The sequence below is a fragment of the Bidens hawaiensis genome, unplaced genomic scaffold (genome assembly GCF_021521415.1).
Source record: "Bidens hawaiensis isolate Kalapana, Puna unplaced genomic scaffold, B.hawaiensis_p1.1 tig00004105_1, whole genome shotgun sequence".
Taxonomy (NCBI): Eukaryota; Viridiplantae; Streptophyta; class Magnoliopsida; order Asterales; family Asteraceae; genus Bidens; species Bidens hawaiensis.
The window spans coordinates 903,610-928,015 of NW_027491242.1; the positions used below are offsets into that span (position 1 = coordinate 903,610).

At 34.3% G+C, this 24,406-nt stretch overlaps 1 pseudogene; it reads left to right on the forward strand.

Moving 5' to 3' along the window:
* The first annotated feature begins 14,880 nt into the window (after window positions 1–14,880).
* On the forward strand, window positions 14,881–17,919 carry LOC143625498 (uncharacterized; annotated as a pseudogene).
* Window positions 17,920–24,406: the final 6,487 nt, after the last annotated feature.

Here is a 24,406-nt window from a genome sequence, read left to right on the forward strand (position 1 = left end):
TCCATTTAAAGACACAATACCATTAGTGTGTTAATGCAGTTACATCTATACTTTGCATAAAAATATTTTAGTTTTTTTTAGCATATACAAATAATCTTTAACTTTATGAACCTTTTGAGCATTCTTTAAAGTTCTTGCTCTTCTTTTCTGTAGCCAACGACATATGAATGGTGCTAGGATTGATTCATGTTCTTATGTTTTGTTAGAAACTTTGTCATGCTATTGATGTTAAAACGATGCATCCCGTGAAGATAAAAGTAACTTGCTAAGAGATTAGGCAAGTTGGAGCCTATTTAGCCTTCTTTGATGCCCAAGTCACTTTGTGTATGAGATCAACTTCATAAGAGTACATCAATTAATTTCTCACATTAGCAAGACCCCAACACAAATTAGATGTACAGTTTATATATGAACACGAGTTTTGTGTAGCATATAATGCGTTGTACTCATTAAGGCCGACCGATATACATCAGTGTGGATGCCCATTGATTCTATGTGGCTGCCTACATGGCATCTCTCACATGACGAGGGGTCTCCTTGGAAGCAGAACTTAGTGATTAAGATATTTTCAAACTATTTGGAAAATATAATTATAACCTAGTAAATTCCAGAAGCCCTTCAAAAGAATAAATGTTAATTCCAAATCTCTTTAATAGTCGTTTAATTAACACACTATGAGCTTTAGCTTAACTGAAATTAGAAGGAAGCGAAAGTTTATGCCGGATGCCGCAAGGTCTCAAATTCTAATCCGATCCAAACTAGAAACCATGGTTTACTATAGCTGGCCTTCACGCAGCCGATTTCCCCGAAACAAAATATTGTGTAGGGGTGGGTGTGCAAGAAACCAAAAAACCAAACCGAAATCCTAAATTTTTGTTTTTCATATTTTAATAAGTAATTTATAAGAATTTAATAAGTATGCAATTCAAATATTTGTGGTCAAATGTATAATAGTGTATTATTTTGGAATTAACAAAATTATTTATACCTAAATTTATTATTTTTTGCCAAGAAAAATTTAAACCTAAAATTTTCAAGCTAAAATGGAAAAAACCGAAAATATCGAAACCGAACTGAAAAAGCCGAAGTTTTGATTTTTGATTTGATTTTAGCTGAAAAACGCACCAAATCACTTCACGCACACATATAATATTATAGGCTTGGGCTACCAGCACCGTCTATGATCATGGGTGTATGAGTTCAACCATCAGATTACCCAGGTAACCGAACTTTATCATTATATTGTTATAAACAACTGATGACTCAGTGACTCTGTTCACCAGTTGGCCCCAATATATAACCGAAAACAAACTGACAATTCACACTCCACACACCACACCGCCACAAAATGTTACCGAAGCCTCAACCGACATAAACCGTCCTCTAACCACCTTCGAAACCCTATGGTTTCAACCACACCGCCACTAAATCCGACTACATCTTATACTGCTACAACATTCTCTTCCTTGTTATTATCTTCACCACCGCACCTCTCTTCGCCGAACTCTTATTCCATAACCACGTCACCGCGTATAAGATCCAACCGAAGGTTAGGTTCTCGGTTACCGAGAACTTGAAATGCTGTCTCGATGTAATGCGCGTGTTCGTTCTCGTCGTTGGACCGCTGCAGCTTGTTTCGTATCCTTCGGTTCGAGTAAGCGGTTAATTTGATTAGGTTTATGAGCTAATTAAGTGATGTTTGATTGGTATGTGTTTAGATTAGAGGTGGCAACGAGAGTGGGTTGGGTTGGGTTGGATTTGGGTTGGGTTGGATTTGGGTGATGGGTCAGGATGGATATTTGAAATAGAGGTTTAGGATGGATATGGGTCACGATGGGTAAAACTAACCCATCTTGACCCAAATAAAGGTTGACATACAAAGGATTTTAAAAATCCCTCAAAAAAATATTTAAAAAAATAATAACTCAAAATATAAATAAAAAACGCAAAATGTAAAATAACTAAAATGTTTCCCCCATCATCCTCGTTCATTAAAAAAAAAAAAACTGTTTCGTACCGGTTCAGGTTCAAGTTTTTCGGGGGTTTTTTCGATTCGGTTTTGTTTTTTTCATTTCGGTCGGTTTCGGTATCTGTTCGGTTTCAATGATTTCGGTTTCGATTTCTCGGTTTTTTCGGTTTCAGTGTTGTTTTCTTTTAGTCAGTTTTTTCGGTTTCATTTCGTTTTTCTTGTTTCGTTTCGATTCATTTGTTTTATTTTGGTCGGCTACGTTTCAGTTTTTTTGTTTCGTTTTGGTAAGCTTTTTGATTGCATTTCGCTTTTTTTGTTTCGTTTTGATCATTTTTTCTATTTTGGTTCAGTTTTTTTGTTTCGTTTGGTCGGTTCGGTGTTTTTGATTCGTTTTGGTCCGGTTTTTAAACTGCATTTAGTTTTTTAAGTTTCCTTTTGGTCAGTTTTTCAGTTTCAATTCGGTTTTTGTGTTTCGTTTCGGTCATTTTTCTATTTCGTTTCTGTTTTTTTGTTTCACTTTGGTCGGTTCATTGTTTTTGTTTTGTTTTGGTCAGCTTTTCAGTTGCATTTCGCTTTTTTTGTTTCGTTTTGGTCGTTTTTCTATTTCGATTAAGTTTCGTTTTGTTTTTTTTTGTTTTGTTTCGGTCGATTCGGTGCTTTTGTTTTGTATTGATTTAAGCTTTTCAGTTTCATTTCGCTTTTTTTGTTTCGTTTTGGTCAGCTTTTCGGTTTCATATCGGTTTTTTTTGTTTCGTTTTGGTCGTTTCTCTATTTCAATTCAGTTTTGTTTCGGTTTTTTTGTTTCGTTTTGGTCGGTTCGGTGTTTTTGTTTTGTTTTGGTCCGCTTTTCAGTTGCATTTCACTTTTTTTTTGTTTCGTTTTGGTCAACTTTTCGGTTTCATATCGGTTTTTTTGTTTCGTTTTGGTCGTTTTTCTATTTTGATTCAGTTTTGTTTCGGTTTGGTCGATTCGGTGTTTTTGTTTAGTTTTGGTTAGCTTTTCGGTTGCATTTCGCTTTTTTTTTTGTTTCGTTTTGTTCAGTTTTTCGGTTTCAATCCCGTTTTTTTGTTTCGTTTTGGTCGTTTTTCTATTTTGGTTCAGTTTCGTTTTTGTTTCGTTTTAGTCGGTTCGGGGTTTTTGTTTATTTTTATCGTTTTTTGGGTTTCGGATGAGTTTTGTTTCGCACGTGATAGTTTGGGTATTTTGAAATAGATAAATTTTGGATAACTTGGATATTTTGTTTTGACCCATTTTAACCTACAAATGAAACTCACTTGTATATTTCCAACCCATCCTGACCCACTTGAAGAACTTTTATGATCCATCCTAACCCATTTTACTTTTAAAGTTTATCCATCTTGACCCAAAACAATCCATTTGGGTTGGGTTTGCCACCCTTAGTTTAGATTAGTGAATCGAGTTCGGTTTAGTGATTTTACTGCTCGTCTCGAATACTTTGATTTGATTAATTTGATGACGTAATTATTAAGTGATGATATGATATGTTTTGAGATTAGTTTATTGAGTTCGGTTTAGTTATTGATTTCGGTTCGGAAGTGTAGGATTTGTTTAATTTGAGCTAATTAGCTGATATCTGATTGATATGTATTGAGATTAGTGGATGTGAGATTTGTTGACCTGATGTAGTGAGTTGTGATTGTTAACTCATTTGATTTGGTTAATTTAATGACGTAATTTAGTGATGTAGTTTGAGTGATGTGTGTTGAGATTAGTTGATTGAGTTCGGTTTTCGTTATCGATTGTTAACTGATGTTGACTTCTGATTTGTTGACTAATCTCAACACATATCAATCAAATATCACTTAATTAGCTCAAACTACACAAATCAAACACTTCCAAACCGAATCAAACAAAATCATTAAATCAAATCAACAATGAATAACTAAACCGAACTCAATCCACTAATCTCAACACATATCAATCAAATATCACTTAATTAGCTCAAACTACACAAATCAAACACTTCCAAACCGAATCAAACAAAATCATTAAATCAAATTAACAATCAATAACTAAACCGAACTCAATCAACTAATCTCAACACATATCAATCAGATATCAATTAACTAGCTCAAATTAACTTCTGATTGTTGAATTCAATTAATGATTTTGTTTGATTTCGGTTTGGAAGTGTTTGATTTGTTTTGTTTGAGCTAATTAAGTGATGTTTGAGTGATATGCATTGAGATTAGTTGGTTGAATTCGGTTTAGTTATTAATTGTTGATTTGCTTTTGTGTGATTCCAGTTCGGAAGTATATGATTTGTTTAGTTAGAGCTAATTAAGTGATGTTTGAGTGATATGTGTTGAGATTAGTTAATTAAGTTTAGTTTACTTATTGATTGTTGATTTGAATTAGTGAATGTGAGATTTGTTGAGCTAATGTCAGTGATTTGCAGTGGCGGAGTCAGAAATTTTTTCATATGGGTTCGGTATTTTTTGGTGTTCAATTATTTTCCAGAAACAAAGTTTTCGGGCCCGGGTGAGTCGGGTCCATCATTCAGCCAAATAAATAAAACACAATATCACAACCATAACAAAAATATATCATCAACATTAAAATAAAATATAAAGTTACAGTAAATAACAAGGCTTACGTATTATAATTGTTTCATACGCATTTTCATGTATTGAAAACGAATCATAACATCTTCGGTTGCGACTATCAGAAACAACTCATTTTCAATATAGCAAATGCAAGCATCAATCATATTACCGCTACCCATCTGATTAGTTCAAATACATTTTTAAAATGATGATAGAGGAGATTAAAAGGGGTACATTCTCATGGATTTAAAAAAAGGGCCGACAAGAGAAACTTGATTGGTCGAGTTTGTGTAAGTTTACATTTAAAAAAATGAGTTTGGTGTCGTTCGTTCCTTCGTTTCAAGCTTCTTGCTAGGTATAAGAGTTTTTTAAAAATATTTCAATCGTTCAAAAAAATAAAAATAAATATAGATGAATGATGATGACCATTAAACAACATATGGCTACAGATATTATTATAATAAAACCAATATTTGTCTGGATCTATTTTTTGTGAGCACAGAGAAATTGAGAAGACTCCTCAAACCATCTTTTTCTCCATGGGTGCACTAAAAATAAATAGCATGTACTTAAAGTGTTACTAAAACGACGACATACTAGATGAAGAAAATGACATCATTGTCTCTCTTTGAAATTCAAGTTTTTGTTTTTTTCACCGGCGAACGGTGAAATGTTTCTGGAAATTTCGTGAAACTGGGTTCGTTCGCTGAAAAGAATGGGTTCGCTCGTTAATCGTACCTATAAGTTATATATAAAACCGAAAATGGACCGGGTTCGGCCGAACCCGGTGGCTTTAATGTGGCTCCGCCACTGATCACATCACGTACGTAAAACTCTTAACAAACAATCATTTTATATATTTATTGTACGTATTTAATTATATTAATATACTATATGTAATATTATGATCTTATATATGTAAATTTGTTGTTACAAACACATGTATTTAGGTACGATTATTATAATACATATTATTATAATAAATTACATGAAAATGCGTATGAAACAATTATAATACGTAAGCCTTTTTATTTACTATAACTTTATATTTTATTTTAATGTTGATGATATATTTTTGTTATGGTTGTGATATTGTGTTTTATTTATTTGGCTGAATGATGGACCCGACTCACCCGGGCCCGAAAACTTTGTTTCTGGAAAAAATTGAACACCAAAAAATACCGAACCCATATGAAAAAATTTCTGACTCCGCCACTAGATGTGATGCTAGTTGTGTCTGTTATGTACTCTTACTAGGGCTACAGGTACCGTAAGTGACTCATGCAAAAGAAGCAGCAGCAGGTACGCATGTACATCAATCTTAATCCACATAAATCTTTATATTTATTCGAATACGAAATTTGAGAAGCAATTTCAGTTTTATACACATCAATTTTAGCGGTTAATATATATTAAATCGGTGATAATTTGGTAGTTAACCAAACATTAGGTACGGATGGGAGGGGTGTTATCAATTTTTGGATTTTTCGTATATATAAGCAGCTTATATTTAATTTCACAAATGATCCAATTACAATAAATAGACTAGTAATCAGCTAACAAGCTGCGCCACAGCCCCCTTTTAAATGACATACATGTATTAATTAATATTAGTACGTATAAATTTTGTCGGATTTTTAGATTTGCAAGCTTAATTGTATAAATTTGATTTACCAAAAATCCTTTTATTAATTTGATGTAATTTAGTCGAAAGATGGCTCAAAAGGCAACGGATCATATGCTTATGTACGAGATATCAAGTCGGAATAATCAATCGTCTTCTTTTGTAGATCAGAAACCTGCGTTAGTTGATTCGCACGGTGGATTAACGAATGAACGTTTTATGAAATCTTGTGTCATGAACCTCTATTTATTTATGATATATTGAATGAATGAAATAAGAGAACGTGACACTTATGTCATGAACTTCTGTTTATTTATGATATATTGAATGATATAAGAGAATGTGACGCTTTCTTTGTAATATTCATACGTACTATTTGCAACTGCAACTTCATACTATTCTAATAACCGAGTAGCAACAACTTGCGAGAGTATTCATCAGTAATATATCAGTGAACTGTTTTTATCGGTTTTCATAACGTTTCGGTCTTAGGATCATGTCTATTAACTCAATTTACAAAGTTCTTAAGAGGTTTGGGCCAATTGTTTTTATCATTGTCACAATATTTTATAAAAGTGTATAGGGGTATTTAATATATTCTACGATAAATAAATATATAGTTCAAAATAATGAATGAATAAGTTAAATGCAAAAGAAACTTCATGGGCCATTCAATAACTTTAAAAAAAAAATAACTCAAATGTGTTACTAGCGGACTAAAGTGTGACGGCCCGGCCCAATATGTTAAGCCATAGAAGTACTTTTAGCAAAAACCAAAAGAGGCATCCGGCCCAAAAGTCTAGAGCCACAAATAAATTACTAAGCCTTAAATATATTTGACATGCCATAATGGTTCTCATAAGAAGATGATATTTAAAAGTTTAGAACCTTTATTCGCTAATTATAATGTACGAACATAGACCTAACGAAATAAAATATGTCGAGTAACGCGAAATTACTTAGTACAAACATGTATGATATGTGGCATAACAAATCAGGATGTAATTGAACTACAACACACATATATGAATCCTAAAACAATGTTTTATAATGTGTGGCGTGATTTATTAAAAAAATTTATATTAGACAATCTAGTATGAAAATGATACCCATTTTATAAGAATTCAAGAATATATTTGAGGGTTTGTTTACCCTTCATGTGGACCCTTTGATTATATTATTATAATAATATATTCATTATGTCAATGATCACATGTTTATTATCCAGAAGAATTGGTTATTTGCTAGGTTATTGAAAAATAAAACTCAACTGAGGGCAAATTAATCACATTCTCAAATTAAGAAAATTCGGTTAAATATATGGGCGTTTATGGGTCGGTTTGGGTTGATTTTGAGCAAAAGTCGAATTTTAATTTTTGAGTTTTTGAACACCGGGTTTGATTTTTCCCATTAGAACTTAACATTTTGGGCAAAAAATTTTGTGGCCCAAAATAATAAATTTAGGGTCTATTATTTTTATTTATAACTAATAGACTATTATGCATTTAGGCTATTAGGGTTACACAATTTATTAAATTATAGATTAACTTGAATAAAAAAATCTATAATTTTGGCTACTTCAAAAATTCGATGTTTACCAAAAACATAAAACTAAACAATTGCCTTTTGTTCGATATAGTTATGTCAATTCATTTTTTTTGTTTAATGCACACCCTGATTTTCTGATAGTGTCATTTCTCTCTTTCTTTTTAATAAAAAAAAGGATTATAGAATGTTAAAGAGTTTACATCCCACTCATGAATGGTTATTGTGAGTTGGAATTAATGTTGAATATTACTATATTAGTGGTCAATTACATACACAAAATGTATTAGGTGCACCACTAATTAAAAGTTTACACTATAGCACTACTTATGAAACTTAAATCTATTATCACTATATGGGAACATATCAATTTTCATGTGGTTGCATTTATTAGTTTTCCAACTACATGTCAAACCTTTATTCATGGTATTTGAAAAGAATTAAACTTGTCCCATCTTAAAACTTTTGGTTATGTTATGTATGGACCAATTAATTTATCCACCATGAAAATTATAAATGAATAATGGTCCTAACTCTCCATTAATTATAGCCTGTTTAGAACCATTAGCCAAAGATTATTAACGCAATTTAACCAAAAACAACTTATTTTTTGTCGTCAAACTTCATCTTTACTTAAGCTTAGGGGGGTGTTTGGCTGAGCTTATTTTTTTTTTTGCTTTTTGCTTTTTGAAGAGGCAAAATGTCCAAAATGCCCCCTTCAAAAACACCTAAAAACACCAAATTGAAGTTTTTTTGCTTTTTGGATGGGCATTTTGGACATTTTGCCCATCCAAAAAGCAAAAAAAAATAAGCTCAGCCAAACACCCTCTTAGTATAGCTATATGACAGGGTTGTTTTCTATACTCTGAACATATATAATGTACACTTATTTTAATAATTATAACAATAATTATAAGGTTATATGTTGTCGATGAACAAACAGAGACGCTACCACACCCTTGTTTGGAGCCACATCAGCGAAACCACCGACCTTCTCCGCTCTTCTGGTGTTAATGGGCTATCGCTCATCCTTCTTGGCACCCCTTCACACCCTACCGACACGGGTTTACTCCCTGAAAACGCCCCGTAGCCTGCAAAAGTGTTGTCACATTGAATATGAAGTTGTCTTAACACCCACAACGTCCTACCGGATAATAATCATAATAAATAATTAAAAAAATAGTAAAAAGGAAAGAAAAAAAACCATTCATTACTAGTGTGATACATATATGTTTATGATGGAATTAAAATTTGAACATCTACTTTAATGAATACTGATGGCAAAGCTACCAAAGTGATAAATGACCATTAAAATTGGAGATGAGAAGCTTAAATGCGTATGGGTAAGTTACTTCTTTACCCTCATGAAGTCATTATTACGTTTATATATTATAAAACAAAAACATCATGTGACATAAAACCACAAATCAAATCTTAAACATAGCAAAATTTAAAATTTGAAAAGAATTGAGAGAAAACAATAAATAAAAGTGGTGCATGCTGCCCCACGAGACCCACCAACCAAATAACAACATTAACAATGATAAAAACGTCTACAATATTTTGCTTCGTTTTCAATAAAATGTCTTATTTATTTTTTTCTATGTTATTTGTATTAGATATACGGTGTCTAGCTCGAAAACACGATAATAAAGAAAGTGATCACGATAATTATTAACGTTATACGTGAGTGTCTTAAAGAAAATAATCACGATAATTAGTCGGTAGACATATGAGTGTCTTAGCTTATAGAACTTCTACAAACATTAAAACAAAAATGATGCAGATTTGATCCACGAGTTAAAGTTAAAAATTTGGATCAACTGGACAAAGATAAATCAACCACGAAATAACATAACTTGTGCGACGTTTAAAATTATATGACTCGTAAGTAATGAACAGAAACGTCTCAGCAAGTCAAATTATGAGATTATGAGACTCATAATTTAAGTTTATTTATTTTTTTATGTAACCTGTAACATTTTACTTAAATGCATCCATGTTATAAAAATTAAAGAAATAGAAGTATGATGGCTGAACCACCAAGCTTCTCCCTCATGGGTGGGTGTATATAAAACAAATAAATAATAAAATAAACACTCCACTTTTATAAATACTGTATACTCTAACAAACCTCAATAATTCATGAATAAATCTACATATCTTAATTTCATTAAATATTATAAGAAAATCTTATGGACAGCCACTAAACGACTTTTTAACAATAAACACAAAAATACAAAATATATTAAAATATAGCTAGAATATAATATATTTACGTGATGTACGTTTTGATTATTTTTTTTTTAATTTACGTGATATAAATACTTTCAGGAGAAACAAGGCACCCCAATTATAACCTTATCTTGTCTTTAATATGTTCAAACTTTTTTACATTTTTTGGTCTAATATACAAATATTTTACTTAAAAGATTTTTTTTAACAACACGAAAAGATTAATTGTCACATGATTTTATTTGCCTTTTTTCCATATATTGAAGTGCATGCTTTCGAAGTGAGGTACCTTATTATCTACATATTTTGAAAAATAACATCTTTTAAGATAGGTTAAAAAAATGCAATCTTTCTTAGATTATTATGATATGATTGTTAGATGTAATCTAAACAATTAAAAGATGACAAAGATAGACGATCATGTTGTTGCTTAAAAGGATTAGATTCCTAGTTTTGTATCCAAACCATAATTAGAGACAACAAATCATTCTTAAAATGGCTAATGCTTTCATCCATTGAGTTAATTTATTCTTGATGATTCTTTTTTTGTGAACCTAATGACATATTATTTGAAAGATTCATTAAAGTTATTAATAAGTTAATATTTAAAAAAGACAATTACAATAAAAAAATGTTTATATGTGATAATGTGAATTTTTCTAGCCAATAATCTCCGGCCCAAGTGAAATAAATACATAACGTTTTTTTTAATAGGGGATGTTTTGGAGTTTTGGGTTCGGGTCTTACCTATGACAAAATAAGGATTCCAGGACATATAATATGTTTTCTTCTGAGGGTGGTCTCTGAGTCGAGATTGATGAGGACGACGATGTACAAGCTTTCTTTCAAAGACATGCCAGCCTAGAGCCCTAAAATTTTAAACTCGATAAATGAAGATCAGATGAATCAATAACGTAAATAATCTAAATTGCAAACTGAATTTTCCTACCATCATGTTTTGAAAAAGCAAGCACACTTATCAAGAAAAAATATGTCGTAAATTTGCCTTTTTACAATACTAAAATACCAATATGGTTATCTTTTGGGATGTAAGAAAAAAATAAAGTGTGTATCTTTACTTTTGATGAAAGATACCTCTCTTTCAAAAGTTTCTATCAATATTTGTCACTATAATCTTTACCTTTTTCATTTCAACAATGTATACAAAGAATAACAATCCAAACAAACTGAATTAATATTCAATACAACATTAGTGCCTAATTATGGAATTAGTCATGAACTTAATAGTGACAAATTTGTCATTTTCTGGCTTAGTTTTATATACCAATAAAATAGAAAATAAAACATATATTCTACTTTTCGTCCTTTCTTTTAGTTTCTTTACTATCAACCGGTTCCCATATTTTGAACTTTTATAACATAGATTTTTAAATGAAACATAACATCTACATTATTAGTTTAAAATTATGTACATACCAATGTAAATAATATTAAAGTTAAAACATAATAGAGTGATTATTCAATGTTCATATAACTTAGACTAGATAAGAATGTGCGTTGTAATTTAACTAGCTTTTGCTAGTTAAAACGTCAAATCAACATCATGTTACTAAAAAGTATTGTCAAGCGTATCACTTACAAATTTAACAGACACACACTAAAATAAATAATATAAAGCAATTTCCCCACACAGGACACACCCTGTAACATTCGTCATTTTCGATCTTTTTTTGTATTTGTATTTGTATCAAAACCCGACCCGATTTGTAAACCAAATCTTTCACTAATATAAAATGTTGGATTTTTATGTTTCATAATCATCTCTTACCTTTTGGATTTGTTACTAGATTGTATTATTTAAACCTTTTTTAAAAAAAAAACACATGCAAGTATTGATATAAAACAAGGAAAACAAGTTTGACTCCTTCCCTATATAAACAACCCCATCCTCTTCATTATTCTTTGCTCATTCATCTTCTTTCTCTTCCAAATAAAGTTCATATCTCTAATCTCTAAGGTTCTTAATAATCAAGCAATAACCTTCTTTAATTCTTGTTTGTTACTTATTAATTCATATCTTGTGGCACAACATATATATAATATGCACCCCTTGTTTCCTTCGGCTTTCATCTTCTTCGGGAGGTGATATGCTACAAGGCAAGGCTACATGGAGAACTCTTTGTAGTTCTTGTTTATATTATTTTCCTTTAATGCTTTCCTAGTCTTGTTCATGTTGTAAGTAGTTTAGCTTTTAATTCATGTTTAAAGAGTTTCATGGTATTGGTTATGAAGTCACTAGTCTCGGTTTTATCCCGAGATTAGACCCGAATCAAGACCGAACCAAGACCAAACTCTTGTTTACTAGTCTTGTTTATACTATTTCCCTTTAATGTTTTTGTTTATATTGTAAGTAGTTTAGTTTTAATTCATGTTTAAAGAGTTCTATGGTGTTGGTTATGAAGTCACTAGTCTCGGTTTCATCCCGAGATTAGACCCGAATCAAGACCGAACCAAGACCGAACTCTTGTTTACTAGCTTTTGTTTTAAATAGTTTTGTTTACTAGTTTTGTTTAAAATAGTTAAATAAACATGTTTATGAAAGATTTGAACATTGTAACTTCTAAAACCATTTTGATAGTTCTATGGTATTTGGGTATGTGGCAACCATCCTCGGTATCATTCCGAGTCAAGGACCGAACCAAAACCGAACTAAACCGAGTTCACTTGCCTAAGACACACAAGTGTGTTTTTGGCCATCGAAACTCATCTTTTCTTCAAGAATGTATTTTAAACTAATTTTAAGTATTTTATCAACTTACTTGGTGTGTCGGTATCCAACTTGATCTTATAACAAGCTTGGACCGGTGATACCAAATACACACTTAACGGACGTTAAGGTTCTTCATAATAGAACTATATACTTGGTTAAGTCTTTCGATTTTATTGAGTTATCTCAAAACATTTTGGAAAGTTAACTTTGAGTTTAGTTAATTATCTAGACCCAAGTTAACAAATCAGAACACTCGATTAAAACCTTGTTTTGGTGTTAATATACCCAAAGGGTCTTGCATTAGTGCATTATAACCCACATAAGTTACTTAACATAGGTTGAGTAATAATTATGAATGAAATACCAAGACCCGGTTTCGAGTAAATTTACTTTTTAGAACATGTCTTTAATTTCCCAAGTATTTACATTTTTATACCGTAAACTTCATTTATTTACTTTACTTGTCATATTTTATTTTAAACCCTTCCAAGACTACCTACTAACTTAAGACCCGTTTAATCTAGGTCTTGCTCGTTAAACCCGATCTCCGATTATTCACGAATCAATCTTTCAAGTTACTTAGTTAACGTGAGTACATTTCATCCCCCGTTTTCACTTTTATCTTTTGGGGGTAACATGTATACTTATTCAAACAAAAATGATTTATATTATACTCATTTCTCAAACCACAAACTTTAGGGTATATGATGCTAGAATACTTGCTCTATTGTGTGTTATATGTCTCATATGCTTTACGTGCGCGAGTGTTTATTTTTATGTTGTTGTTGAGCCTCATTAAGTATGATCATACGCTCCCCTAACTACTTAGCCTTGTGCTAGTAGAATAGGGCCTCATTATCCAAGTATGTCGGTATTCTTACCGATTAGAAAGGATCCTCATTTACATATGTTTTATATACCATGATTGATGCTTTTATTTATAGTCTCATATACGTTTGTGGATTTCACTCATATTATATATACTCAAAACTATGAAATTGCTCACCAACATATGTGTTGACAAATGTTATTTTATGCATGTTACAAGTTTGATTATTACTTGAGTTGGAGTTTGAAGACGTCATTCTATTTTGATACCGCTAGGTTATTAGAAGAATGAACAATATCTATTTCTTATGTTTTGATGTTATTTGTATGAACAATATGTGTTACTTTAAATATTGTCACTTTAATAGTGTCATGTGTATTTGTTCAATCATGTTGCACCCCGGCATGTACCGCCGCATTTGGTCGGGGTGTGACACACCCAAACTAAAATAGGTTGACTATTCAACTAATCATCCTCTATTAATTTAATTGATTTAAATACATGTCCAAATACTATAAGAAAGATTAAGAACTATACCTATACCCTTGTATATTTGAGCTATATCACTAAATGTCCTTATATCAAACCTATACATTCATCCACAAATTAAAAAATGAGGAGAAATTAGTAAATTACACACACAAAAAACTAAAAAGGTGAAGTGGAGCCCACCAAACTAATAGTAACAATTCTTTATCATACACACAAAACACCCCCTGTTGACTCCGCACGAACTCTTTGTCAGTAGTCTCTCTCTACCCAAAATTCCATTTCTACATAAACTTAACCTAACCCACTTTTAGCCTCAATCACCACCATCAACCACCACCCTCAACCACCACTTTTCACCCCCAAGATTCCATTTTTTCACAATACCCACATAAAATCTTGAATTATTTTCCCAAAAAATTTAACCTTTTTCATTTTCTTTAATATTTTCTTGAAAATGGCCACCATGACTTATACACCCACCACCACCATCACCACCACATCCACCACCATTTTCTAACCCAAGATTCAGTTTTTCACAATACCCATATAAATTCTTGAAATAATTTCCAAAAAAAATAACTTTTTTCATTTTCTTGAATATTTTCTTGAACAATGGCTACAGTCACTGATACACCAACCATCACCACCACCATTTTTCAACCCAAGATTCAATTTTTCACAAAACCCATATAGAATCTTGAAATAATTTTCAAAAAAATTAATCTTTTTCATTTTCTTGAATATTTTCTTGAACAATGGCTACAGTCACTGATACACCAACCATCACCACCACCATTTTTCAACCCAAGATTCAATTTTTCACAAAACCCATATAGAATCTTGAAATAATTTTCAAAAAAATTAATCTTTTTCATTTTCTTGAATATTTTCTTGAAAAATGGCTACAGTCACTGACACACCCACCACCACCCAACCACCACCACCACCACCACCGGAGCTAACCACCGATGAGCTGGCAGTAAAAGTTGTAAACAAAAGATATCAAGGGTTAATAATGGTACGGACCAAAGCCATCAAAGGCAAAGGAGCTTGGTATTGGGCCCACTTGGAGCCCATTTTGGTTCCTAATCAAGATTCCGGTGAGCCCAAAGCTGTCAAACTCCGGTGTTGTTTATGTGAGGCTGTTTTCTCAGCTTCTAACCCTTCAAGAACAGCTTCTGAGCATCTCAAAAGAGGTACTTGCCCCAACTTTAACCCGGGTTCTAGCCCTGACCCGACCCGACCCGACCCGACCCAGTTCAGACCCAAACCCACCGGAAACGGAGGAGTGGTGGTGGTGGCGGTGGTGGGTTTAAGTTTGGCAGTAACAGCTCAGAGACCACTTACTCAGTTGCCCCAATCACCATGATTGAACCACCAAGGTTTTCTGTTGATGTTTCTTATCCGACCCGACCCGGTTCTGGCATTTTCGGGTCCGACCCGGGTGACCGGGTTGTACTCTCAACAACAACACCAACACCAACAGCAGCAACAACAATCACATGTGGTGTTATCAGGTGGGAAACAAGATTTGGATGCTTTAGCAATGTTGGAGGATAGTGTGAAGAAGTTAAAAAGCCCGAGATCATCGTCGCCGGGCCGGGCATTAACGAAAGCCCAAATTGATTCGTCACTCGAGTCGTTAGCTAATTGGGTGTACGAAAATTGTGGGTCGGTTTCGTTTTCGAGTTTGGAGCATCCAAAGTTCAAGAGTTTCTTGAACCAAGTCGGGCTGCCCGTGTTGACCCGACAGGACATCGTGGGCGAACGACTTAATTTAAAGTATAAAGAGGCAAAGGCGGAGTCGGAAGCTCGGATTCGTGATGCGTTGTTTTTTCAAATTTCGTCGGACGGGTGGAAACCGAAGGTTAACGGTAATAATAATCGTAATAATCGTTGCTCGGGTGATGTCGAAAATTTGGTTAATTTGTGTGTGAATTTGCCTAATGGGGCTAGTGTGTTTAGAAGGGGTGTGTTTACAAGTGGTTATGTTTTTTCTAAGTATGCTGAGGATGTTTTATGGGAAACAATTTGTGACATTTGTGGGAATAATTTGGAACAATGTGTTGGGATTGTGTCTGATAAGTTTAAGGGTAAAGCTTTAAGGAATCTTGAGAATCAACATCATTGGATGGTGAATCTTTGTTGTCAGTTTCAAGGGGTTAGTAAGTTGATCCAAGATTTTAACAAAGAGTTACCATTATTTCATAATGTGACTGAAAAATGTATGAAAGTTGCTAACTTTGTGAACACCAAGTCTCAAATTAGACATTCTTTCTTGAAATATCAGTTGCAAGAGTACGGTAGGGCGGCATTGTTGCGGGTCCCGTTCGGGAGGGTTGAATCCGAGCCCGTGTTTCAAATGGTGGAAGATGTGTTGAGCTCAACAAGAGCATTGCAATTGGTTTTCCTTGATGAGAGTTGCAAGATGGTGTTGTTGGAGGATCAAACCGGGAAGGAGATTGAGGAAATTATAAGGTCTCGGTTTTGGAATGAGTTAGAGGCGGTTCATTCGTTGGTTAGATTAATTAAAGGAATGGCTCAAGAGATCGAGAAAGAAAAGCCGAGGATCGGGCAATGTTTGCCGCTTTGGGAGGAGCTTAGAGTGAAAGTAAAGGAGTGGTGTGGGAAGTATCATGTTAATGAGAGTCATGTGGACAAGGTTTTTGATAGAAGGTTTAAGAGAAACTATCATCCGGCGTGGGCGGCTGCTTTCATTCTTGATCCGTTTTATTTGATTCGGGATATAAGTGGGAAATACTTGCCTCCTTTCAAATGCTTGACTTCTGAACAAGAAAAAGATGTTGACAAGCTTATAACAAGGCTTGTGTCACGTGACGAGGCGCACATTGCGTTAATGGAGCTCATGAAATGGAGAACCGAAGGGCTTGAGTCCGTGTATGCACAAGCGGTTCAGTTGAAACAAAGAGACCCTGTAACGGGTAAGATGAAGATAGCTAACCCGCAAAGTAGTAGACTGGTTTGGGAAACTTATCTACCCGAGTTCAAGTGTTTAAGGAAAGTGGCGGTGAGGTTGATTTTTCTTCATGCCACTTCATGTGGGTTCAAATGGAACTCATCTTTATGTAGATGGGCTCAATCAAGAAACAGGATCGATAAGGCACAAAAGTTGATATTCATTGCGGCCCATTCTAAAATTGAAAGGCGAGATTTTTCGAATGATGAAGAGAAAGATGCGGAGTTTTTCTCGTTAGCGAGTCGAGAGGATGATGTGCTCAATGAGGTTATGTTTGATGCATCCTCTTTGTGAAATCCCATCTTTTGTTTTTATCTTGCTTTTGATAATTTTGATTCATAGGTTATTTAGGATTTTTATGTAGATTCTTTTAGTTCTACTTAGGGTACTTGTTTAATTGCTCTTTTAGAAGCTTTTGGCACCTTTGATAGTTATAGAAGGGGTCATATTTTTTAGTTTGATCATATTTAGAGGTTAAAATGGATGGTTTCCTTTTTGTCTGATGAGTACAAGGAATCAAAATCAAATGAAGATAGTTGCAAGGGCATCTTTGATGGGCCCGTCGACCCTATCAACGTTTATATGGAGGAGGGGGGGGGGGTTCTGCAAACGTGAAAGAGAAAGGGAAACCGCAATGTATTTGTGCATAAACCATCCGTGACAAACGTCTGTTATTTATATGATAGGGAGGAGAGAGAAAAGTTGTGTGGTTCATGAGAGGTTGAGTGAAGTTCGTGGGGGTAAGCTTGAGACAGTCAGTCGTGGAGGTTCACGAACGTCTCTAGAGTGAAGAAGACCTAACATTCTTAATCATGTAGGTAGTTAATGTAGAGAAAATTCTTAATCTTTTATTAATTTCTGAAAATACTATGTAACAATTTGTGCTTACATTGTTTTTTTGTCCATGTTCAATGATTGTTATTATTGATAATGATTAAGAATTAGTTTGTAAGGAAAAGATAAAGACAATTAAGAGAATAAGTTTCTACTTTTGGTAGTGTTTTACACTTTTACTACACCTACAAGAATATGGAACCTAGAAATTTTGAAGGGCTCAAGTGCAATATCTTGCAACTTCGAAGGGGTAAAACAAAGTATTCGTTCTTTTAAATTATTATTATTATTATTATTATTATTATTATTATTATTATTATTATTATTCAAATATATGTTGCTGGTTACTAGTAGGCCATGATTGAAGAAAAAAAGGAGTTTTAGAACCAAAAGATGGAAGAAGGGTGTCGGCATGAAGCAACACATAAGTTCCATTTTCAAGTTGTTAGTTGTCTTGGTGTTTAAGGTGTGCATACCAACATATATATATATATATATATATATATATATATATATATATATATATATATATATATATATATGCATCAGTGTCGTCACCGAGAAGTTTTAAAAATTCTACGAGAAAAAAAAATGAGCCCTTGAAATTTAAAAGAAAACGAATATCACTTGAAGGATTTAAGCTACAATGAGCTCGTTAAAGGTTGTATTAATTAAAGATCTTTGCCTTCGTAAGTCGTGAGACATTATTCAAATTTTAGATAAACCATAACACATATTCTTATCACCCATCATAAATGGTCAATCGAAATATTTTTATACTTGGTTTTCATCAGCTTTTCCAACCATTAAACAATAATAACCCTATTCATTTAATCATATAAGTATTCTAATCCTTCACTTATTTCATCATAATGTATGGCAGCCTTTTTTTTCTTCCTTTATTTACATGATGGTATTTGGTTGTATATATAATAGAAAAAATAAATAAGAAAAAAGAAAGTGTTATATATGTGTATTAAAACACATTTAAAGGTTGTGGAGGACATTAAAATCTCATTTATTCTTGCGAATTACGCGTAACCCAAACTTAACTCGCTTAACTAATCAATAAGGCGTAGCATATTTTTCATTGTTTCTAGATGTTCAAATTGTAGGTGTTGGTTTTCATTTTTGTGTGTATCGTGTTGTGTATCTAACCTTTCTTGTATCAGATGATATCAATGACATGCGGTCTATAGTGGTATAAGATGTATAGTAAAGACGTTACTTCTTAACTGGTTGAGAGTTTTTTTTCTACCATTGGTGTTGATTTAACATTAGGTTTAAAAAAATGTGCTAGTTAATATTAATAATAATAAAACTAAGCTTTCATATATGGATTATTGTTTTTTTTTAATTCTGTAATTGTTCTACTTCCCACTAGTTATAATAATATTGGTTAAATAAAGAGAGTGATAAACAAAATAATGATGAAAAAAAAAGAGAGTAATTGAAAAAGAATGGGTGGTATATCACAATTCCACTTTTGTAATAAAGCAACCTCCTAATAATTAAAAAAGGCTGCCATACAATTTTCTACATTTGGGTACAAAATTAAAGTGGTGTTTTATTAACTCACGTGATACCTCTATACGGTATGATTTGGAATGATTATATTGCAATTTCAAAAGAAATAAAGTGTAATTATCATGACTTGAATGAGGGAACTATTCATATGAATATAATTACATATATTCTTTGATCATAAAGTACACACTATTGCATGAATCAAGTGGGGTGATTTAAAAAAAATATTAATTTTTCCTTAACAATAAGTAATGTTTTCTCTTTAGACTTGTGTGGTAACTAAGCTCTTTCTATGTAAGGGCTTTCTCATTCATGATCCATTGTTTCATACATAAACCATTGCGGAATCAATTAAAAACTTTAGTCCGAGGTTTTCTCCGTAGTAAGTGAATGTAGTAAGAACTTTTTGGTTTCTTTCACTCAACTTTCGATATTATTAGGCATAGCTCAAATAAGTCACGAGTCAATCAAATTTCGTTAGTATATGTAGCATACAAAATTCGAAAAAGTGTAAGGTCGCTTGACCCTCTTTTACTCTTGGTTATGAAGAGAGGACGTGGGAGAGTGATCTAACGTTATAAAATGGGTAAGGAAGGGAGAAAAATGTATTTAGCCTATTTGGTACTCATTACATAAAAGTTTAAGTATTTCGGTTTTTAGTATAATGAAATACAATACGAAATTAATGTCCAACAAACCTAAAATTGGAAGACTTGTTTGGTTATGTCATATGTATATATTATAATAAACAAAACTACCCTAAAGCACTACATAACTTTATACTTTTTATTAGATTTATATTTTATTAGATAGAAGGTTAGTGTACTAGAAGCAGGTGTTATCAAGAAGTTTATTTTGTTAAGTGGTGCACAATGCAATCCTTTCATACATTTCTGGTGTTTATTATTTACAGATTTTGTAATACTAAACCTTAGAATCTTCTCATGATAAAATTTGAACCCTTATTGATCTCACCATGGATTAATTATCATCATAGTTAATTTAAATAATGGACCACACATTTAAACTCGTCATAGTCGGCTCGTGGTGTATAGGAAAATTCGTCACTATTGTCAAGATATAAATGTACGACGTGAGGAAAAAGAAAAAAGGAAGTATAGAAAAAGACATCGTGTTTTTTCCTTAAAATAATATAATACGAGGTACACTTGCTAGTCTAGAAATCATAATTTACTATAAAATACTTCCTTTTCATTTGATCGTACGATAAAAACACGCAACTGAAATAATCTTATTATAACAATCAGTTGTGTAGATTTATGCTCCCTATAAAATACTCTCCTAGCGTAAACTAAATAACTCCTAATATAACAATCAATTATGTTGATGTTACATATGTTATGAAAGAGATATAAAGCAAGAAATGATGTTTCAACAAAAGGGTGTTACCTATATCATATAACCAATGTACCAAAACCTTAATTTGCCCAAACCTTTGGATGTACAACCACAACTTAAGATTCATTTCATGAATTGAAGTATTGATTGTAACACCCCGACCAAAGGCGGATTATACATCGGGGCGCCACATATTGTTTCATTACTCGTGACACTATTGGTGTCAATATTTATTAATACACATTTTATCGCGCACGCGCAGCGGGGAAAATAAAGAACATAAATCAAACATAAATCAATATATTATAAATTATAACATTCAAACAACATTAACTTGTCTTGATACATTTTAATTCTAGGTCCAAAAGTAAAAACGTCCTACGTGTCCACAAGCTCCAAAACAGCTACTGCAAACCTGAACATGTGTTAAAATAAACGTCAAACACTTGCGTGTTGGTGAGAAATCAAGTTTAATACAATACATAGATAACAATAAATCTGCGCGCAACATGTGTATGTCTGGTTTTCAACAAGGGTGTAATCTGATCGGGACCAACTCTAAGAGACAAGACTGCCAGTGCTCACAATTGAGCTCACAAACAAGACTAACTGTGCATGTGTAAACAAAAGAGAAAATCATAAACGAATGTTCTCCCGTGTTCATCTAATGGTACCATGAAAACTGCGGAATAGACCGTCCATACGGTTAATGATCCACACATACAAATAAACAGCCAAGTCTACGTCCTCAACACATGGGATACTGCGCGACTAAAGTTCATAAACAGTTTAAGACTCAAGTTTTGTATGAACACATGAACATCCCAAAGCATTTAAAATAAAAAGGGATTAGATACGAGATAACTCACTTGATAAACGATGCGGTGAAAGATATGCAAGAATCAACTCTTAAACAAGCAAAGTTAACCTATAATTAAGATTATTGTTTTAATGATCTGTTTTAAGTCTTGATTATAAGTTAGCATAATTAATAAGTAAATTATTATATATAATATATATATATTACCGGAAAAGCAGGGAAGAACAAGGAGGAAGACGGAGGCAAGAGAGGAGACGGCAGGAGGACAACGGCAGAGAGCAAAAAGGGAGGAAGAGATAATAAGAGAGATTAAGTGTTTTGTGTGTGAAGTGTTAGGAAAATATTATTATTACTTATAGAGAAACCCTAGGAGACATAAACCCTAGAAAAAGGGGAAAAGATTTCAAAAAGTAAAAGAAAAGATATCAACGGTAAATAGTTCTGAAAAGTAAAGATATCAAAAGATATGGCAGCTGCAGGGGGGCAAGATAAAGCTGACAGGGAACAGTAAAAAGCATGGGCGGATCAGATAAAGGTACTGGTCAAGCATGGCAAAAGCAGATCTCAAAAGATTATGTCAGTCACTTTATCTGTCAACCAATGGGGTTGGTGCGCATGCTGCGCCGAAAGTAACTATTCAGACATTAGATGGGTTAGGTCAACGGCTCAAAAGATAAGACAACACAAAAGCAAACGGCTAGATTTAAACAGAAGATACAAGGGTTAAGCGCGGGAAGGCTGAGTGCGCGAGCGCGAAGGCTGGCACAACAATCCTTAGCGCACTGCGGGAAGAATCACATCCTTAGCGTGCTGCGTGAACTAGAATTCTAAGCGCATCGCGGGAAGAACATGCATTCTTAGCGTATTGCGGGAAGAACATGCATTCTTAGCGCGCTGCGAGAAGAGTCCTCTTCACGCATCGCAGGAACAAGATGTCTTCACGCAGGCTTCCATGTAAGGAGTCTGGCGCGTGGAGCTGCAGACATCCTTAGGCGGGAAGAACCAAAGGACAAGCAAAGAGTTGAGGGAAACAAGGCTTAAGGGCGGGACGGCGACAAGAGGGAAAAGAAGGCGGAATGAGAGAAGGAAGAGGGAGGGGACGGCGGAAAGAAAGAGAGAGAAAGAGGCGGGAAGGAAATTATATATTATTATTAAAAGTAAAATATAAGTATAAATAAATATTAAATCATAAAAGAAAGAGATCGGATAAGGGAAACGGGTACCTGGGTCGGGTCGGATCAGGGCAGATGTCACAGTCTCCCCTACTTTAAGAAATTTCGTCCCGAAATTTATCTCGAAGTAGGTTGCGCAGAGAACAGGTGCGGGTACTTGATCTTCATTTGATCTTCCCTTTCCCATGTAAACTCGGCTCCGCGCTTGGACTCCCAACGAACTTTCACGATAGGGATACGACTGCGCTTGGTTTGCTTAACCTCGCGATCCATAATCTCAACAGGCTTCTCAACGAAATGCATAGATTCATCAACTTGAACTTCATCGAGTGAAATGTGAAGGTTCTCGTCAGCTAAACACTTCTTGAGATTTGATACATGGAACGTTGGATGCACATTACTGAGCGCGGGCGGCAGGTCAAGTCTGTAGGCAACTTTTCCCACACGCGCGAGAATCTTGAATGGACCAACATAACGAGGAGCAAGCTTACCCTTCTTCCCAAAGCGGACAACACCTTTCCAGGGCGACACTTTGAGGAGAACCAGATCACCAACTTGAAATTCGAGAGGCTTTCGCCTACGATCTGCGTAACTCTTCTGTCGGCTCCTGGCAGTCAGCAGATGATCACGGATCTTGGCGATTTTATCAGTTGTCTCTTGAACAAGTTCGGGTCCTGTGATTTGAGCTTCTCCCACTTCGCTCCAACAAATCGGGGAGCGGCACTTACGACCGTAAAGTGCTTCAAATGGGGCCATACCAATACTGGAATGATAGCTGTTATTATAAGAGAACTCGATCAAAGGCAGGTGCGAATCCCAATTACCCCCAAAATCAAGAACACAAGATCGGAGCATATCCTCAAGAGTTTGAATAGTTCGCTCAGACTGACCGTCAGTCTGAGGATGATATGCCGTACTCATGTCCAAGCGAGTTCCTAGCGCAGATTGGAGAGATTTCCAAAAGCGAGATATAAAACGGCCATCGCGATCGGATATGATGCTCAAAGGAGTACCATGGCGGCAGACAATTTCCTTGACATAAAGCTGCGCGAGTTGCTCAACACGGTAGTTTCCACGAATGGGCAGAAAGTGAGCAGACTTAGTCAAACGATCCACTATTACCCAAATGCTATCATGTTTGCTTGCTGTCAAAGGTAACTTGGTAATAAAGTCCATCGCTACACATTCCCATTTCCACGTAGGAATTTCAGGTTGTTCGAGCAAACCAGATGGGCGTTGGTGTTCAGCTTTCACTTTAGAACAAGTCAGGCATTTAGCTACGAACACAGCAATATCCTTTTTCATACCGGGCCACCAATAAGTTATGCGCAAATCCTTGTACATCTTATCAGCGCCGGGATGAATAGAATACCGAGATTTGTGCGCTTCACTCAGGATATCAGCGCGAAGATTCTCATCAAAGGGAATCCAGATGCGATTGAGATAGCAGAGAATTCCACTCAGATTAGGGACAAAGAGTGCTTCCGCGCCACACGCTAACTCGGCGCGAAGGTTACCATTACTGATGGATGCGCGCTGCGCGTCACGAATACGCGATTCAAGGTTGCTTTGAATCGGCGCGAAGTGAAGCTGGGTGCGCGGCAAGATACAGTTAAGTTGGCAGGGTTTTCGGCTGAGCGCATCGGCTACCACATTAGCCTTACCAGGATGATACCGGATCTCACAATCGTAATCGCTGATGAGTTCGTTCCATCGGCGTTGCCT